The sequence below is a fragment of the Pleurodeles waltl genome, chromosome 4_2, assembly GCF_031143425.1.
Source record: "Pleurodeles waltl isolate 20211129_DDA chromosome 4_2, aPleWal1.hap1.20221129, whole genome shotgun sequence".
In the NCBI taxonomy this organism is placed as follows: Eukaryota; Metazoa; Chordata; class Amphibia; order Caudata; family Salamandridae; genus Pleurodeles; species Pleurodeles waltl.
In genome coordinates, this window is record NC_090443.1 from 97724879 (window position 1) to 97745996 (window position 21118).

The 21118-nt window shown below is 47.7% G+C and overlaps 1 protein-coding gene across 3 annotated transcripts in view; it reads right to left on the reverse strand.

Moving 5' to 3' along the window:
• The window catches only part of B4GALNT1 (beta-1,4-N-acetyl-galactosaminyltransferase 1), a 556280-nt gene that overhangs the window by 488477 nt on the left and 46685 nt on the right, over positions 1-21118 (reverse strand). The gene's annotated exons all lie outside the window — the stretch shown is intronic.

The following is a 21118-nucleotide window of genomic DNA, read 5'->3' on the forward strand; positions in this document are numbered from 1 at the left end:
TGTACAGCACAGACGTGGCCAGAGAAGATGGCGGCAGAGGCGTAAGACTCCGAAGCCTGTCAAACAATCCCCTTAATATCTGGCAAGCCATGCAACAAAAATTCCCCCTCCTCAAGGGAAAAATTGTACACCTCAAGATCCCAGAGGGTGCTGCTGTGAAGATCTTCTGAAAGGAAGTCCAGCCCATGGAGAAAGAAAGAATGCTGCCTAGGTGACCAGTGAAGCCACTCAGGCCATTGATGCACGCCAGGTGGCCGGAGCCGGCATGCAGAGATCTTGTTGCCCAGCGAGACTGTGTGCCCATGGCCGGGTGACAGAGAACACATATGCAGTGAGACAGACCAAGGATGCGGCCTACGTGGATTCGGGCTTATGCAAATGCCAGCAGCCTGGAGTGGGAGGTCACACAGGTTGTGAGACCCTCAGGGCATGTGGCAGTGGAGTTCACCCCAAACTAGACAAAAAGTGAAGCAGAGACTGTGGTGCCACGCACAAGCACCACCACTCCTGCAAGCACCAGCAGCCCAACACAGGAGGACAGATGGGTGGTGAGAACCTTGGGAAATGGAGCAGTGAATTTTGCCCACTGGAAAAGTAAAGTAGAAGAGAGGACGGGGCCCGGCCTACATGGTCTCTGGATATCAAGAGCACTAGCAGTCTGATGGCTTCTACCATCCAGAAGAGGCACCCAGGGAAGGCTTCCCACCTGAGAAAACTGGTGGGAGGCGGTAGCGGATGTCGCTTGATACCCGTTTTGACACATCAGACACCCACTGCTGGGGTCACCATCCGGAGAGAGCTCCGGGCTCCAGCTGGATTACTAGAAGTGGTTGCGGACACAGAAGTGGTAGTATACCCTCACATCAAATAGAAGACCCACAGAGTATTGCAAAACCTATAGCATGAAGATGAGAACACACTGATGCTAAGGAGGAGAGCTGGCCTTGAAGTAGGCACAAATGCCTCTGCTAGGCATTGAAGCAGGATTCCTGTTAAGGTGGCAGCTGGGTGGCCGAGAGTGAGTAAAGAGGAAGAGCCAAGACATATGTAGTACTAGTCATGACTTAGCATGTGGTGGCATAGTCCACTGAGAGTCGATGAAGGATTACACTGGGACACATTCTGGTGCAGGAGGTGTAAGAGAGCCAGACTGGAAGTGATTGCAGTCAGGGAGAAAGAAGTGAGGAGAGAACAGGGAAAACAGTTAGGCCACAAAAGAGGCCCAGAGTGGCTGGGAAGCGTACCAACCCCTGTTGGTAGATTGTGGAGGTTACCTTTCCCCAAATCTGCAGAGGATCAAGAAATCTGAAGCGAATATTCAAATAGATAGGTGGTATGCAGGGAGACATCCCATAAATGGAGGGTGAATAAAAGACTGGCACCTTGGCTCGAACAACAAGATGGGATAAGACAAAGCTGGGAGATCGTCACAGCAAAACAAGGTTGGCAGATATACCTTCTTTCGAAAAAAGAGCATGGATGAGGAGGATAAATTGGGAAGACAGCTCCAAGGGGTTGCAAAGATGATGCAGAACCACACTGAAAGACATCACAGCAGCAGATATGTATGTGTCTGTTATGACTAGGGATAAACCTGCATTGATCTTGGTGTATTAACTGTGGTAAATAAGGTAAGAGTCTGTTTGCTAATATCTTCCCGAGTATGTTGTATGCTATGGCCAGTAAAAAAAGCAGCCTGAAGGAACGGCCTTCTAAAGGGTGTCTGCAAGATTTAGACAAAAATGGCTTCTCTTGGGAAGTCTCGAGCAGCTCTACTCACAGTGCCTCATTGCACATTTGAAGTAAAATAGGGGCCAATTTGGACTGATAAGATGTGTAGAACTGGGCAGGTAGTCCATACACCCTGGCGTCTTCCCTCACCCTAGCTGGTCCACAGCCATGTGCACTTCTTGCAGCTCTAGGTCTACCACCAAGGCCTTGGTATGTGCTGGGGTGAGTCTCGGCATCCAGTCTCACTGGAAAAATTGTGTGATGAGGTAGATCTGTGGGGTCTCTGTGGTTGAGTAGAGTGATTGGTAATATTTCACAAATGTGTGAATATTGTCTCCCTGAGTTCTGACTATATGTATGTCCCTCACACTTATTGACAGCACCTAAACAGTTTATGAGGAGTCTCTGGCCGCAACCGCCATGCCAGTATGTGACCTGCACCGTCCTCCTCCCTGTGTTGGCGCATGAGGTATTCTCTATAGTGAAAGCAGTGCAAGGGTTCTATGAGTGATTGGTGTGTTTTGCTTGTTCCAGCAGGCTCAGTCTGTCTCACAGGTGCTCTACCACTATCTGTTCTAGGTCCCTGCATCTATGTTCTCCATCTAGGAGTTCTCTTGTTAGTGCTGTCTTAACCCATTTGGAGGTCTTATTGCAAATTCCTCCTATGACTACCTTGAAAGCATCACATTCTATGTTGGGCTGTGAAGCCATGCCATCATTCTCCTTAAAAAAAATATCTATTGCCTCTCCTATAGGTTCCAGGAATGTGGTTCCAACAATGCCTCGGGCTACAAATACCATGTAAGGATAGCTGTCGGGGTTTCCATCAGTAGTGTCACCAGGAGATGGTGGTGATCTGTGGCAGTACGACTGAATTACATACCCACGCTATCAGCTCAGAGGAGCCCAGTATCTTGTCCTGAAGTGTGTAGATACAGTGGACAATTAAACAGTAGGAATGCTCATGATTTGTGGGATGTAGTTCATGCTAGATGTCTGACAGACCCCCAACTCATATTCCATCGCTCAAAGCCATGGACTAAAGTTGCATCTGGAACAGATGGCAGGGGTGGCACTGAAAGGTCTAGGAGACAGTCTAGGGCCAGGTTATATTCACCTTCCCACACCCTGTGCATGTCAATGTTCCTGGTGAGATAGGAGGTTAGGGTGTCTAGGAGTTGTCTGGTGCTGGGATGTGTATGCTAGCTATAGAGAGGTCTGTCCCATCCAGCGCCCCTCCAGTATTGTGACCTGCCCTCTGCATCTCTCTCAGTAAGGTGTGGTACCAGTGGCACTCTGGGTGCCATCCATTTCTTTCTCACTATCTTAGTCTTGGGACACTAGTAGTAAGTTGGGGTGTTGGGGTGACAGTTTCCCTATGAATTGGGGAAGCAAGCAGTTAAAGCCTGGCAGCACAGGGCGGCGGAGAGGTAGGAGGTAAATTGGGATGGGAGTTGTTGTTTGCAATCTCTATAGAGATGAGGTGCAGAGCTAAATTAGGTTATGTGAGAATGATGGAAAGCGCAACACCAGGAGACACAGACAATAAATGGCAGGACCCAAGAGACATAGTTCATAGCATTTGAATTTGGGCCTTCCATCCTGGCCTGGGTGGTCAGATGAAAAGTAAGTGGTTCACCAATATTTTCAAAGGCATAAACCACAAACAATTTTCCTACAGGAAACTCTCTTGAGAGGGGCGAATTGCAAAGTATTTGATAGTGGTGGATAAATGGTGATGGTGCATTCGAGATTCATGGTTGACTCACGAGGAATGGCAGTATTAGTAAGGGAAACAATATCCTTCATAGAAAAGATAAAATGAACTGACCCACTAGGGTGATATTAGGAGGTGTTTGCAACCTGGAATGGGAACTAATTTGGTGGCATGGGAGTTAATTTGTTGTGGGTATATTTGCCGCCCAAACTGTAACAGATGACACTGAGAGACATAGGACAACTGGTGTGCCAGTGCAGAAGGAGATCCTGATACCAGGAGGGAATCTACATTTGACACATTAACCTGATACCAATAGACATGGTCAAGGAAGAAAGAATGAGGGGGCACAGCTAAGAAGGTTTCTTTAAGCCTTTGGCCTGGTAGAATTCTGGTTGGCTCAATATCTACCAGATAAACAATACTCCTTCTAATTAGCGGCATACCAGACCTTCTCGCATATCAGTTGGGTTGTCACACAAAGACAACCCCTGGGTAGATTTATCACTCCTCCTTATCCAGGGCCAGACTGGCCATGGCGAGCATCGGGTTGTTCCTGGTGGGCCAAAAGGGTGGGGGGTAGTTTGCAGTGCTGCAATATCGGCCCCCAGCAACCGAAAAACAAAAGCAGTAGTGCTTTGTTCTCCCCCCATGGCCACCCCGACCAGGGGGCTGATCTGACAAAACTGGCAGGGCTGTCTTGGGCTCCCAATCGGGCCCTGTCCTTATCTGACCAGGGGAATATTTGACCACTCACCACTGAGGGTATATCTAAAAGAGGGAAATATGTTTGTACAGTTGAAGGAACCTTGATGCTTGGTTGTTGAAAGATAGAGGCCTAATGCAGCAATTGAGGGAAAGTTCTGAGTTATACTTTAAAGAAAACAGTGCAGCAGTAGAATCTTAGGTGAGAATGTGGATGGCATACAAGGCAGTCATCAGGGGGCAGGTGATACCTCTGATGGCTGCAAAAAACAAACCTAAAAGGGAGGAAGCTTCCCTCATAGAGGGGGAAATCTTACAGTTGGAAGCCAGATACATTAAGGGGGGAGACGAACAAACTAGGCACTTACTCACAATGAAACAGGAAGACTACCAAAACACAGTAACACATACAACCGGGAATAATTTTCTAGACAACTCAAAGCCAATATTCCCTATCTGATCGTAGGAAATCATTGCTGAAAGCATGAGAAAATATTATTAGATACCTAAAATGGGAAGGGATTCCAGCAAATAATACCCCAATATGGGGCTGCGCTATACTAAGGGTGATAGGCACTCTGAAAGGGTCAAAAATGGGACTTGATCGCAACACTTGTGCATGCCCGAAGGAAAGAAGGACCCATAACACTTGAAAGGCTAAGAGGACAATTATGAACTTGCAGACACTGAACTATATAAATACATACAACTCTGGCATGCTCTAGCAGCTCGTGTTCCGGAAGGCACACAGCTAGTGGATTCCACTCTTTTAGAAACAAGCATTTGCAATGGGTCTCGCATTTGCTCGAGTTAGAGCTATTAGCATTGTAAATTCCTAACTTGACTTTTCTTGCCACATAAATTGAAAATGGAAAGTAAAGCATTTGACATAAGTAAGTCAATTTAAAACCCCATGGTCGCCGTGAGTGAGAAGGGAAGATACAAAAGGAAGAAGAAGCTTTCTTGCAGTCAAACATATCGGCACTCATGCAATTATCCATGTAACAGGGTCGATGGCCAAGGCGGTAACAAAACTGCTCCAAGGAGGGACAAACGCAAAGCATTTACCAATGATAACAAAGGATTTTTGAAACGAAGCCCATGAACGAGTTATAGTGATGGATGTGCGGTGGGCGTGGTTAAAAGCCCACTCAGATACCAACACATCTGAATAGCAGCGCTTGCACGCTTCTATGCTGAACCTAAAAAGGAGCCTATAGGAGCCACTCCCCGAAAAAGCAATATCCCTCATATACAAAAACATGAGAAATAATTCACTGGACCTGCTTAAAAAATGAAACAAAGAACTGGGAAAGAGATGTAGGAATCATTAAAGGATAGAGAATGAAAGAGATGATCAGTTTACCAAAGGAGGTGTCAATAAGAACATAAGTTAGCATACCTCACTAGGGAGTTTCATACACACTATGTGGGAATTACCCCATCAGGCATCTTTTTAGAACTGAGTGCCTGAGTTGGCTCACAGATTTTGATGGGGATTTCTGTCCCAAATTGTTTGTTTTGGACACCTGGGAGGATGTCTCTTTCCAAGGGTGCTCGAAAATATTCTATAGTTGGGAACTTGTAATAGCAAGACAGAATATAGCTGACAATGTGATAATCACCATTGACTGGTATATGCTATCGGAGAAGTTCATATCTGAAGGAAGCGGATGTCCGAAGAAATGGGAAAAAATGCAAACTCAGTAGAAAACCTGGTGTGGGATTCTGTGGCAAGCACAGACATGGAAATTATAAGGGTGTTAAGAATATATACAGATCATCCATGAGGCGCTGAAGAGAAAGTGGATATTGTAGCACAAATCTGTGTTTTGCCAGGTGGTCCTGCTAAGACATTTGTGGCAAATTACCTAGTGTGCCTGCATCACTATGTGCTTCGTTAGTATGTTAAAAACCATTAAATTATATTTAAAAAGCAAATGTATAGAACTCTATTGTTCCCAAGCTGGCTTCACAATATGTAATTCTAATTTATCTCATTAATATTGATTCAGCTTGGCCTATGTACAACAAACCTAAAAAAACTGGATTATCAGGAGCCAAATGGTTAGAAAAAATAGTATGTAACAACTTGAAATATTCCTCTCACTCTAAAACTATAGTTTGTTAATAACTCATACCTTAAATTTAATATTTTATATAACGTGATGTCATATGTAGGAAATGCTTGGTAGATAGAACCTTTAAAAGGGACATACTAAAGGATCATTTGGGACGATGGCTCAGAGCTCCTCTACTGTTGGTGTTCTAAAAGTTGAGTGTATTCCTAAAGCTGCTTGTTCAGGACACTTGTGCAGCCATCCTCCCTGACAGTTACCACTATAAGGGTGGCTTACCTCACACGAGCACTTCTACAGTGCGAGGCGTGGTGTGAGGGACATCCAGCCTGGAAAATACTAAATAATTCACAATTTGTAAAGCACTGAAAATCACCCGTGAGGGTCTCAAGGTGTTGAATTGTAGGCAGTGGTAGATTAAGTGATTTGCCCAGAATCACAGGATGTTGAGCTGACGCTGAGACTTGAACCTGGTTCCCCCATCTCTGAAGTGGCCAGCTCAGGCCCTTACGCCACCTCCTCTCTCAGCTTCCAAGTATGCCCACAAGAGATATCTCCACAACCCAAATCAACTTGTAAGCCTGCAATGATCACAAGCCCAGAAAGCATGTTCAGTGCCCCCAGCTCCTACCCCCCAGCAAAACTGGCTCTTCACAGAAGAGGAGGTGGGTGCTATAGAGTTGGGTAAATATGGCCTCCTTCATCAAAGTACCCGCCGTCTTGTGCGAAGCTCTTAGAGTCATAATTTACGAGATCCTACTCCTTTAGCAATATTTATTTGCCTTTATTTTTTTTAATAGTTGATATAAGACTGGTCTTTTTCCTTGTCACTTGGCATACTAAAATGATGGCGCACAGCTACATAAGAGTAGGATTCCGTTGCATGAGGGTTGCACAATTGTATCCTCTCTGCCTGCTGGATTAGTTCACCTGAGCTTAAAGCACAATGTCACCATAGTAATACCTGAGGGAGCACATTCGGAACTCCACCCATAAACCATTATTCAAGTACCAACACATAAAAGAAGTCAAATACATGAAGAAGCAGAACCACAATAGTGAATGGTTATATCACAAGACAAACAGTCAGATGTGCGCTAGAAAAGAGGAATTTGTAATGTAGCAAAATTGGTGGTTAACTTGGTATCAGAAAACCCAGTGATCACATGTCTCATTGGGCAAAGCCAAAGCATTGTTTGGGTGCAATTATACAGTACCAGACAAGAAGTCCAATTGCACTGCGCACGCCAAAGCAGTGCAGCTTTCTCTGGTTTCTGCGTTCATCGTAATCCTGTAAGTGCTCTGCATTCGCCCAGGTGCCCATGAGAGTTGATAAAATAATTAAATTACCAGGGGTATTGGATATTAGGCACAACATATCCTCCACCTAATACATGATAGTCATTTAATAAATATCACCGGTGACCAAGCAAATTTTTGCACCACAGAAATTGCTGGAACACATGAGGCTCTTTCTTAAACAAAAGAAACATAAATATCATCATGAAACTCCCCTTTTTAAACTACTACAAAATTGCAGAAAATATAGAAGAAACTTGACCCAAAGGTTGCTTTACCAGATCACCGGATACATTATACATGGTCATATGCACTGCAGGGGTGGCTCCTTTTCTAGGGCAGAGGAATGTCGCCTCCCCACCACCCCCCGATAGCAGCAGGAGCTGCAAAACTTTTATAGTAAAAACATAATAAACACAGTTTATTATGTTTTTATTATAAAAGTGAGCGAGGCCATGGATGTGCAGGGGACGGAGTGCGCATGTATGTGTGGCCAGCCATCTCGGGCTGGCCAAACACACATGTGCAGTAGGCTCTCTCCAACACAGTTGCCGGGCTGGAGAGAGCAGGCACAGGCTCCCAGTCTGACTGGGAGTGCTCTGAGGAGCATCAGGATTGGCCGCAGGGCAGGCTGGGAGCCTGTGCTTGCAGCGATGGAGCAGAGCAGAGGGGATGGAGCAGCACAGCACAGAAAAAAGATCTGTTTTGTTTTTTAAACTTTTTTGGGGTTATACCCCCACCCTCTCCACCACGCGCCACACCACCCCTTTTCCCTCCTGCGAGTCGCGTGTGACGCATTGTTTACAGCTATGTGGCGATTACATGATTTGCCAAAATCACATGATGTTGAGCCGATGCAGCGATTTCATAATAAAATCCTTTAAATTTAGAAACGGGCCGAAAGTGTTTGACCCCGCAATTGCACAGTGTCTTGCATGCCAATTACATGGTATTTCGCAACACACTGGTTAACAAGGCTGTAATAGTCTCGTAAAAGAATTCCTAACAATTTTGTGTTATTGTCACATAGGAAGAATCATGCCATAAATCTCAACTGTACAAGAATCAATAAAGATGCTGCACTTTGTAATCCAAGTTGCAAAATCGCTGGCATTGCCATTTGGATTTTTCCCTCACTGGTAGTTTGAATATGCAGTGGTTCACAGATCTTCTGAAGTCTTTAGTTGTCTCACCCACTTTCTTCACTCGGTGCTCCTGCTTCACCCTCAATTTCTGCTCAGCATCCTTTGTCGCCCTTTCAGCACCAGCCCCTCCACAGCAGTCTCGCTCATTCACAGACCCATTCATTACAACTTTATCAGACCCTCTCCTTACCCTTTCACCATCCACCTCCTCACACCTCTCTTCACCTACCTCTCTCCAAACCCACTCAATACCTCTCACCTTATTTTTCTGTTAGTAACACACCATCCTTGTCCTAACCCCTCAATTAGTTCCTCTCTTTACCCCTCACCATACTTCATCTGTAAGTGGATCAATCTCCTTGTACTGACCCCTCACCTTGTCCCTCTATTTGCCCATCACTCAGTGCTTTTATTTCACTGCTTACCTTACTTGTTCTGTTAGTGGTTCACCCTCCTTCTTGTGACCCCCTCCCAATTCTTTACCAGTCACTCGCCGGAGATTGGCTAAAGCTCACTATAGGGGCTTTTATCCCTTACTACCAGCCCCTCTCCTCGCCTTTGTCTCCCGATCCTCTCCACACCCCCAAACTCACCCACTGTCTCCCAAACCTCACTTCCAAACTACCCCCTAATTGTTGTTTACCTAAGTGTTTCCCATCTCCTCTACCCTCTTCTGTTGCTGCCCCTCTGTTTATCCTTATTTAATAAGGTCCTTTAATCACTGCTCACCTTTCTAAATAGTCCCAACATCTTCCATTGTCCCCATATTACTTCTCCCCACTGGCACTCATTTGAGGGGCACAATATCAAACTGGGTGTAATTACACTCTTTTCTCCCACCCTCTCTTACATCCCTTGCTACCTATATCTTTCCATCCCTTATTCCGCTCCTCCTGTATCGCCGACTACTTTTTTCCTCTCTTCCCCTCTTCGCTCTTCGATCTGTTCGGCACTCTCCTTTTCATCACCTTGTTGTTGCCCTTCATTCATGCGCCTCTCTGGAGGAGATGTGTGCCTGTGTGTGGATGTGCCAGAAACGATTTATCCCAGTGTACACTGGCATGCAAGGACTTGTGTGTCGCTGAGGGTGACACCATGTGAGTGGTTGCGAGTATATCTGTATATTTGTGTTGAGAACACATTCGGCCATGTGTGCATTGAAGGGTATGTGTGCACGCCTGTGTGTGTGTCTGCTGAAGCAGGTGTCTTAACTAGAAATAATTAATGAGTGTTTATGTGTTTTGAATAATGAATCATGTAGAAAATGAATAACGTAGAAAAATAATGCACATGTTTGAAAAATCTGACCTCGGGGAATGGCCACCAATGTTCACGAAATGTACTAACTAATGAATAATACCTATGAAATATTGCAAATGTATTAGATTAATGTAGTAATATGTCATAATAAGGGTTATGAAGCATGCTTTAGCGTAATTAATTGTAGGCCTTAACTTAGCAAGTGTCTTGGCCTAGTTTTGTCAGGCCTCATGCAGAAGCTGTATTTCTTAGCGTTTAATACAATGCTGACAGAGTGAACTAAACTGTGAAATATCCATTGTGTTGTTTAAAAAAGTGCTTAACCGAAGCTTTCTGTGATAAACCAACGGATAGGAGACAATGTTCCTAGTAATGTAACAAAATGTGTGTGAGATATACTTTCCCAGGACGCAAACAATGAAGACACTGACTGGAGAGGAAGACGCAACAAATTTGTTACCTGACGAGCCACATGATGAGGACATCGTAAAATGGACCAATCAACTTCGAGTGAAGAGCAAAATATTAGAATTCATAGATTTGGTATAGAAATATTATTGGGTAGTGTATAAACGTATGATTAATTGACCAATAGGGAATTAGGGGATAGTTTAGGTGACTTTGATATAACAACGCGACAGAGGAGAATTACTCAGAAATACTTTAGGAGATTTTAGGGAATTACTGCGATATTGAGAGAAGAAGAGACTTTAGAAGAGATTTAATACTCTCTGACTGAGAGCCTGATGCCGTGCTGATCGATTGATGACCTGAGGACAAAGACTGATTCTGCTTGCAGACCCATACCGTGGATAGGGAGATATGACAATGTGACTGAATTGCATCTGTGACTTTTCTTTCTAGGTACCAACTGCGCTGTCTTGATAGTTTCCCTAGCTAGATGTTTTTCTAAATTTGTGCTCTAAATTGTTTTGCCTGAAGCCCAACATGCTGATGCTAATCTGGGTTAAATGAGGGTATTCACATAATGACGGACGAATTACAAGGACAAATCTTTGACAAGTTATCTTGCTGAATTCTAGGTATCACATATCTTTATTGCAGCTGACTCTGCTTTTGATTTGCACTGTTGCCTTAGAATATGTTGTGATTCAAGCTTTGATTAGATTGGGTTTCTTCTGTCGTTTTGGTCAACCAGTATTGTTCCTATATGTGTTTCATTTGATTTTGAGATTAATCTACATGAATTTAGCATTGTTAATATAAAGGAAATAAAAGTACTAAACTTTTACTAAAGGTGTGGTTATTCATGGCTGAAAGGTCATGGTGCATGATATATACTGACTCCATTGATTATTGATTTTGACTAATGATTACTGATTATTGTGTATTGAGTATATTATTGTTCATGTATTGGGGCTATGGCAAGAACATCTTAAACGAGTCAAAAGGTTCACTGGCATATTCGCTTCCCCTTGTAAGTTTACTTATTAAGGTCAGACGCGCTAACATGTCTACTGTGTATGCATTCAAAGATGGGAGTGTGTGTGTGTATATTTTAAGATATGTGTGAGGGTGTGTTAACCAATCTCTGTGTATGCATACAAGAATCCGTCTGTATGTGTTTCGTGTTTGCGAAGCATCTTCTTATGATAGTGTTATCTGCATGCTTCTTTTTGTGTATCCATGCAAAGATTGAGTTGGGTGTTTTTCTTTGAATGCAAGAATGTATCTTTGTTTTATGTGTGTGTATCAGTCCGGAAGTTTTGTATGTTGTGTGTAGCGCATATGACAATTGATCTGTTCAATTATGTTGTCTCACTTACATTTGTGTAACATAGATATGCCTTACGTATGCCTTGTGAAGATGTAGCCTGTCTTGACTGTCCATTTCCCCAGTGCTTTTGCATACTGAGCAGATCGATTTTGTTGCAGTTGCTCTGTCTAATACACTGTGGGTCTGATTTATGAAAAGTTAGTGCCACCTTTACATCATTTTTTTACGCAAACGCAGCGCAAACTTTTCATAAATCAGGCCCCATGTGTATTTTATCAGGGACAAATAAGAGCCATGAGTCGTTCGTTATGTGAGGTCCTCTCGAGATTGCAATCTGTATAGAAGGAATAGTATGTCATTCAGCGACACAATAATTATTATTACAGCTTGATAAATACTGTTAATGAGACGATGGGCACCATTTAGATTTAACAGAGCTGGAACCTCATTAAGAGTGAAGAAAACACCAGGCTTGCAGCGTTAGAGCCTCCGCTGGCTGTGCCTGCATAAACATCTGACCTAATGAGCCACTAAGCCACCTGGTCGCAGTGATGGTCACCTCTCCCTACTGCTGACCTGCTCTACATTACCATATCCTGGACAGCCAGTCAAAGAATGGCGGTCTGGGGCAGATCAATCAAGCAATGACTTGATGCATTGGGGCCTTTTTTTGTTTTCAAGAAACATACTCATACTTTGGGAGCTTGTTTCTTGGAAACATTATTTTCCGAGGTAAAGCAACAAACATGGCAGTTGCTCAGTAATGTTCAATACCTTCAAAGGTCTACTAAAGGCACAGAGGTCCTCCACCATAGAAGCGGAGGCCATACCCTCCAATGACCGATGGGCGATTGAACTACCCTCTGGGGTATAAATGGCATTTACATTTTCATGCAACACACTATGCTTCCATGATGAAAAATATCACCACTGATATAGGCGGTCATTACAACATTGGCGGTAAAAGCCGCTTACCGCCATGCAGAAGACCGCCAACACACCGCCACGGCCGTGGAATTCCATCACAGCTATTATGACCCACAGTTCGGAATCCGCCAAAATTCAGACACCCACACAAGTCCGCCACACCAAAGATCAGTGATAAACTGGCAAAAACAAAACCTCCACCATCACGCCAACAGAAATACGCCCACACTATCACGACCCACGAATCCACGTGGTGGTCTTTCAGCTGCGGTATTCCATTGGCGGTACACACCGCCGCACTCAAAATACACACGCATTTACAAAACACCACCACATTGGACAATTCCAAATACACACACCTGATACACATACACACACCAATCCCACACACCCAATATAATATAAAACACACACCCACAACACCCACAAACCCCCACGACAAAAGAGAGAGCACCAGCAAGAACAACAGCAACCACAGGCACACAACACCATCACCCACATAACTTCCACGCACCTCACACAACACACCACTACATATCAGCACACATATCACCACACACTCCACCCCACACATCACCTACACCACCCCATGGCACGGCAAAGACACCCCAGGTTCTCGGAGGAGGAGCTCAGGGTCATGGTAGAGGAAATCGTCCGGGTAGAGCCACAGCTATTCGGAGCACAGGTGCAGCACACCTCCATTGCAAGGAAGATGGAGCTATGGTGAAGAATAGTGGACAGGGTCAACGCAGTGGGACAGCACCCAAGAAATAGGGAGGACATCAGGAAGAGGTGGAACGACCTACGGGGGAAGGTGCGTTCCGTGGTCTCAAGACACCACCTGGCGGTTCAGTGGACTGGCGGCGGACCCCCACCTCCTCCCCCACAACTAACAACATGGGAGGAGCAGGTCTTGGAGATTCTGCATCCTGAGGGCCCCGCAGGAGTAGGTGGAGGAATGGACTCTCGTAAGTCAAATCTTAACTATTACAACCCCCACCCTACCTGCATGCTATCACATACTCCCACCCTCACCCTCACCCCCAGCACCCCAACTCCTCACATATGTCCCAATATCACAAACCACCCATCCCAACACCAAGCCCTGCATGCAACAACAAAGCATGGACACCCATCACTAAAGCATGCCCACTGCACATACCCATACGACCCCCTAAACCATCCTCACACAAGGTCTCACACAGGAATGCAAGCACTGGGGTACACGGTCACCCACCCATTGCACACCATGACACACACAGATGTAATAACCATCCTTTTATACCCCTGCAGGACCCCTACCCAACATCACCGCACAGGAGGGTCCACAAATGTCCACAGTGATGACAGCACCTCTGTCCAACTGGATCTAGATGACCAGCCTGGCCCATCGGGGACCCCGGGACAGTCGGTTCCTATCACCCAGTCACAGGCCACTACAGACTTTCCACCCTCTGGAAACACCAGCACAGCACCCACCCAGCGGGCCCATACCTCTGTCCCCAGGACACGTCAATCAGATGTGTGTCCACCACTACAGGGAACCCAGGATAACCCACCACCCCAACAACAACAGGGACCTGGGGGCAGTGGTAGTGGGCACACGGTCCAGGGGACAGAGGCCCAGGAACACAGGGGAACTGGGAGGGCTGCTGTGCGACAGGGGGCGGACAGGCCAAGGGAACCCACTCTCCACGAGGCCCTCTCCTCCATCATGGGAGCCTACCACCACTCCCAGGAGACGATGGAAACGGTACTGGCCAAGTTTCAGGAGACCCAGCGCCTGCAGGAGGAACAGTATATGGGCTTCAGGGAGGAACTCAGAACCATCAGCTCCACCCTGGACACCATCGTAGGGGTGCTGAAGGAACTTGTGAACACCAGGAGGGACACTGTGGCACTACAAGGGGCCCCTGACACTAGCATGGACGATGAACTGCCCACCACCTCCGCCGGCGCTAGTGGACAGGACGCCCCACCAAAGGACCACCACACCAGCACCCCACCCCCTGCAGAGGGAGAACCACCCCGCAAACGATCCCTAAGATCCAGGACAAAGACAGAGCACGATGCCAAGAACCCCGCCAAGAAATGAGACCACCCTGATTGTCATCCTACTGTCCCACTTTGTCACCCTGTCCATACTGAAACTGCCCCAGCTCCACTTCCTATGCCCATATGGCCAATGCACCTGTGAGACTAATAGACTGCACTCTGCCGTGGACATTCATCCGCCATCACCCCTCACCAATGCACTACACCCTCCAATATTGAGCACTTAAATAAACACACTTAAAGCACAAAACAATCTGGAGTGTGTTTGTGATTTCGAAAAAGTGTATTAGCAATTACAGTGACAAAATGCTCTTTCAAGTTTAATGTCAACATACCTATGTCACACAGCTCTAGTCCATGAGGAATCTAAGCAGACGTCACACAGTGGGACCCACATCTGTGAAATTGTAAGAGAACGTGACAACTCAGTGACCATACACTGGGGGAAAACGACACACAGTAGAGAGGTAGTAGTGTTAAATTACATGTAGTAGGCAGGTTTGTATTCTTACCTGTGTCTCACTGGAAATATTGCTGGATCAGTGAGTTCCTTTTGTCCATGTCTTCTTCCCCTGCTTCCTCGTCTTCACTGTCCACAGGCTCCACAACTGCAACAACACCGCCATCTGGACCATCCTCCTGCAGAAAAGGCACATGTCGTCGCAAAGCCAAGTTATGAAGCATACAGCAGGCCACGATGATCTGGCACACCTTCTTTGGTGAGTAGAATAGGGATCCACCTGTTATATGATGGCACCTGCACCTGGCCTTTAGGAGGCCGAAGGTCCGCTCGATCAGCCTCCTAGTTCGCCCATGGGCCTCATTGTAGCGTTCCTCTGCCCTTGTCCTGGGATTCCTCACTGGGGTCAGTAGCCATGACAGGTTGGGGTAACCAGAGTCACCTGCAAATGGTGAGGGGCAACTGTTAGACACGCACTAACCTGGAGGGATATCCCCAGACCCAGACAACCATTCCCACTGACTTGCTTCCAGGTGCTCACCTAATAGCCACAAACAGTGCCTCTGGAGTTGACCCATCACATAAGGGATGCTGCTATTCCGCAGGATGTAGGCGTCATGCACTGAGCCAGGGAACTTGGCATTCACATGGGAGATGTACTGGTCTGCCAAACATACCATATGTACATTCATAGAATGATAACTCTTCCGGTTTATGTACACCTGTTCACTCCTGTGGGGGGGGGGTACCAAAGCCACATGTGTCCCATCATTGGCACCTATGATGTTGGGGATGTACCCCAGGGCATAGAAATCCCCTTTCACTGTAGGCAAATCCTCCACCTGAGGGAAAACAATGTTGCTCCGCATGTGTTTCAGAAGGGCAGACAACACTCTGGACAATACGTTGGAAAACATAGGCTGGGACATCCCTGATGCCATGGCCACTGTTGTCTGAAAGGAACCACTTGCAAGGAAATGGAGCACTGACAGCACCTGCACTTGAGGGGGGATTCCTGTGGGATGGCGGATTGCGGACATCAGGTCTGGCTCCAACTGGGTACACAGTTCCTGGATTGTGGCACGGTCAAGCCTGTATGTGATAATCAAATGTCGCTCCTCCATTGTCGACAGGTCCACCAGCGGTCGGTACACCGGAGGATGCCGCCATCTCCTCACATGTCCCAGCGGACGGTGCCTATGAAGGACAACAGCGAGCACAGAGTCAAACAACTCAGAGGTACGTACCCACAGTTTACACAGAACACCTATCATACACAAAATGTGGCCTGTATGTGTGTTGAGTCTAGGCCTAGGTATGAGTGACGCATTTGGAAATGAAGCCATGTGGGCCCCTGAAATGGCGGCTGCCTGACCTGTAAAGTGGGACAATGGGATGTGAGGTAACTGTGCTGCCGTTGTACACCGTCGCAGTAGGCGGTCGAAGACCGCGGCGCAATGCTGCATTGGTTAACATTGGACCCTATGGGTCCCAGGAGCCAATGGTGATGTACGCCGGCGGTGACGGTACGCACCGCTGCGGACGTGACCGCCATTTTCTATCACTTCAATCACTCGATACCTGATCTTCGACAGGAGAGGACCTACACTGCAAGTGCTGCTGTGACCTCGGTCTGGAAGAGACAATGGCTGGAGTGTCTGGGGAAAGGGCCCCTGCCTTCACATCGGAGGAGCTGGAGAAACTCGTGGATGGGGTCATCCCCCAGTACACGCTACTCTACGGTCCTCCAGACAAACAGGTAAGTACACTGGGAGCATGCTGTATGGGCCTGTGTGGAGAGGGCTGGATATAAGAAGGAAGGGGGGAGAGTGCTGCATACATGAAATACAGTGAATGCATGTGCCACATGGCAAGGGTAGGGATGGGGGCCAATCACTTCGACGGTGCAGTTGGTAATAACTTCTCCTTTTCCCCGGTACATTTCATGTAGGTCAGCGCCCACCAGAAGAAAGATATTTGGCGTGCCATCGCCAAAGACGTCCGGACCCTGGGGGTCTACCACAGACGGAGCACCCACTGCCGGAAAAGATGGGAGGACATTCGCCGCTGTAGCAAGAAGACGGCGGAGGCTTAGCTGGGGATGGCCTCCCAACGTGGGAGGGTGCCCGTCGCACCATGACCCCCCTGATGTTCAGGATCCTGGCGGTGGCCTACCCGGAGTTGGATGGGCACTTGAGGGCATCACAGCAGCCACAAGGGGGTGAGTACACTCTCATTCTGCTGACTTTGCGCGCAGTGGAGGTGTCTGGGTGGGGGAGGAGGGCTGTGGGTTTCCCTAGGCCAGGGCGAGTTCCGTAGGCAAGGCCCCTCCGTATGTCAGGCCATGTGGCACCCCACCCCACCTCTGTAGAGTGCCAAGTACAGCTACTCATGCCCCTGTGTCATCTATGTGTGCAGATGTCGTCCATAGCCTTGTAGGCCATTTCCCATAAATTGAACAGTGGAGCCCAAGAGCGCGGCGTAGTGCAGGGGGCTTCTGTGTCTGTCGTGTCCGCCAACGGTAGCGGTAATGCATGCACTCAACATGTCTTTCTTTTGTCGTTCCCCCCCTTTTTGTGGTCTCCCTGTTCTTGTGTGCATTAGCATCATCAGGCGGAGGAGCAGTGGCAACGGAGCACGAGGGAGCTGCATCCCACATGGCCCTGGAGGGCGACACTACGGAGTCTGAATTCACCAGTGGGACGGAGGGCGAGGGGAGCTCCACGGCAGGGACAGGAGCTGACACCAGCGACACGGACTCGTCCTTTGATGGGAGCTCCCTTGTGGTGGTGGCAACATCTGTTCCCCCCGCATCTACAGGTACAGCCGCCACCCCCCCTACCAGCACCGCCCTCCCAGCACCCCCTCAGCCTCTGCCCCGTGCCTGCTCACCTAGGAGGGAGGGCATCACCTTCGCCCCAGGCACATCAGGCCCTGCCCCAGTCACCCCTGCTGCCCTCAGTGAGGAGGCCATTGACCTCCTCAGGTCCCTCACTGTTGGGCAGTCTATCATTTTGAATGCCATCCAGGGCGTAGAGAGGCAGTTGCAACAAACCATTGCATTCCTGGAGGGCATTCATTCTGGTCAGGCGGCCCTTCACCGAGCTTTTCAGACTCTGGCCTCAGCACTGATGGCAGCCATTGTCCCCGTCTCTAGCCTCCCCCCTCCAACTTCCTCAACCCCGACCCAATCCCCTGTTCCTCAGCCTATCCCAAGCACACCTACAGACCAACATGCACACACGTCAACACCCAAGGGAAGCTCAGGCAAACATAAGCACCACACATCCCACAGGCACTCACGCAAGCATCACACACATGCAGACACATCAACATCCACTGCCTCCACTGTGTCCCCCTCCTCCTCATCTCCCTCCTCCCTCCCAGTCCGTCTACACTCACACCTGCATGCACTACCTCTACAGCCACTACGTCCCTCTCCAGCACACCCACCACCACACCCCGCTCACGTGCAGTCACCACCCCCACTACCATTCACACGTCCCATGTGTCCTCTCCCAAGATACACAAACACAGGCACACACCCACCCAACAGTCATCCACCTCACAACAGCCTCCAGCACATGCACCTTCACCCAAAGTCACCAAACGTACACCTCTTACATCCACCACCTCTTCCTTCACTCCCAAACCCCAAGCTACCCATCCCAGTGTGTCCCAAAAACTTTTCCTGTCCAACCTTGACCTCTTTCCCACACCTCCCCCACCCCGTCCGTATCATAGGTCACGAACTAGCACCTCAGCCACAACATCTCCGGGACCAGTGGTGCCTGTAGTCACCGGAACCTGGAGTGCACCGGCCACCAGGGCAGCCACTGTGGCACGGAGCCACAGCACAGACAGTCCTCCACCTGTGAAGCATCAGAAGTTGGACAGTGCCCGCCAGGAGAGGGGGAAGACTCCAGCTACCAAAGCCGCTCCCAGGGGTCCCGTTGGGAGTGTGGAGTCAGCTGTGACACCTTCCAAGGTGGGGAAGGGCCACAAGAAACCCGGCAAGTCTGAGAAGAGCTGCACGGCTGAGAAGACCGCCATCATCCCCGCTGCCCAGGACGCCACCGCCAGCACAAGCCCAGCTGCCCAGGGGGCCACCGCCAGCACAAGCCCAGCTGCCCAGGAGGCCACCGCCAGCACAAGCCCAGCTGGGCCATGAAGGACCGCCAGCAAAAGGCCAGTTGGGCCATGAAGGACTGCCAGCAAAAGGCCCGTTGGGCCATGAAGGACCGCCAGCAGCTGAGACCCTGCAATGGAGACCCCCATCTGAAGCACCGCTGAACAGAGCACCACCATCTCAAGCACCGCTGAACAGGGCACCGCCATCTCAAGCACCGCTGAACATGGCACCGCCATCTCAGGCACAGCTGAACAGGGCACTGCCATCTGAAGCACCGCTGAACAGGGCACCGCCATCTCAATCACCGCTGAACAGGGCACCGCCATCTCAAGCACCACTGAACAGGGCACTGCCATTGCTAGCCCATGAGCGGCAGGGGCACTGACGCAACTGAGTCCGTCACAGGGTGAATGATGCACTCTGGGCACCATGCCCCCTCCAGAACCAGTGGAGTGCAGTGAGCATGCCTTCAAAGTGAAACAGCAGCTATTTCATGACTTTTTTGGTGGGGAGGTTTAGTCGTTTTTGTCATACTGCACAGTAGCCACAATGCTCTGCAGTATGACTAAAAAGAGGGACACTAAGGTAAAAAGAAGTTTGCTCACAGTCAAACATATCGGCAAACGTGCAATTATCCATGTAACAGGTTCGATGGGCAAGGTGGTAGCACAACTGCCACAAGGAGGGACAAATGTAAAGCATTTACCAATGATAATAAAGGATTTTTGAATGGCAAGCCCACGAACGAGTGATAGTAATGGGCGTGCGATGGGCGTGCGATGGGCGTGGATAAAAGTCCACATAGATACCAACACGTCAGAAAAGCAGAGCTGGCGCGCTGCTATGCTCCCCCTAAAAAAGTGAAAGGACACCATATTTATATTGTGAATGTACGTGTAAATCGGCAACGTGTATCCAGCTTAAAGAGTTTACTTATCTGGCAATGTTTAGTTGTAAGATTTGAACATGGAGAAAAGAACAAGGAAAAAAGAAAGATGAAAAAGGTTCCTATGCGTTTGTTTATTTCTTTTTTTTTCTTTCAGTGCTCAGGATATAGCCAAGAGCAATGCTAAAATAATTTGAAAATCTCTTAATTCCACTTCAGGTGTGTGAGCAGACTTAGTGCATGTTTACACCCCAGAAACAAGTGGTGCCGCTCGCATGTTATCAATCCCATGACTTAAAAAATAAAGCAGGCAGCGTGCTGAGTGCGATCGGTGACTGAATATACAATGGTCCCTAAGTATTCTGGAGACAGCTTGCAAACATTTGGAGCGAAAGTATTTATGAACTGCAATTGGAAACACCCAAACACTTCACAAACAAGGTGAAGGTTTGCGTGGGGTTTTGCATTTCGGCTTTCATTTATATGCTGCACAGCCCGTGTAGCCAACAGTCAGCCATATATTGTCATTACACATTTTCTCAGCTATCCGCCACCAGGAAATCGCTTTTGTGGGGTCCATATAAAGTCAAAGTCCCCTTTGCAGCAATATTATGAAAGTCCTTAGCTTTTTATACTGTTTGTTGTATAAACACATTTCACACAAATAAAACAAAATGTTTAGGGGCTGAGGCTGGAACTGTAACAGCAATTTGTGAGCACATCCAATCCAACATGTAATGTGTGATGATATTTTCTCCAATCCCTCGATCCTTTTCTAATTCAATTCACTTACCTTTTTATATCGAGCGTAAGCATTCAACCTTGAGTATACTTTTTGTACACTTCTTATGGTTTAAACCAATTTAATTTGTTGGTTGCAGTGACCTTTAAAAATTCTCGCTCGCTAGTGGTCAGTTCTGTCTTTTTCTCCCTCCTTTTTCTGTTTTAGTGCAGTTGGCAACTACTGTATTATTCCACTTTGGTT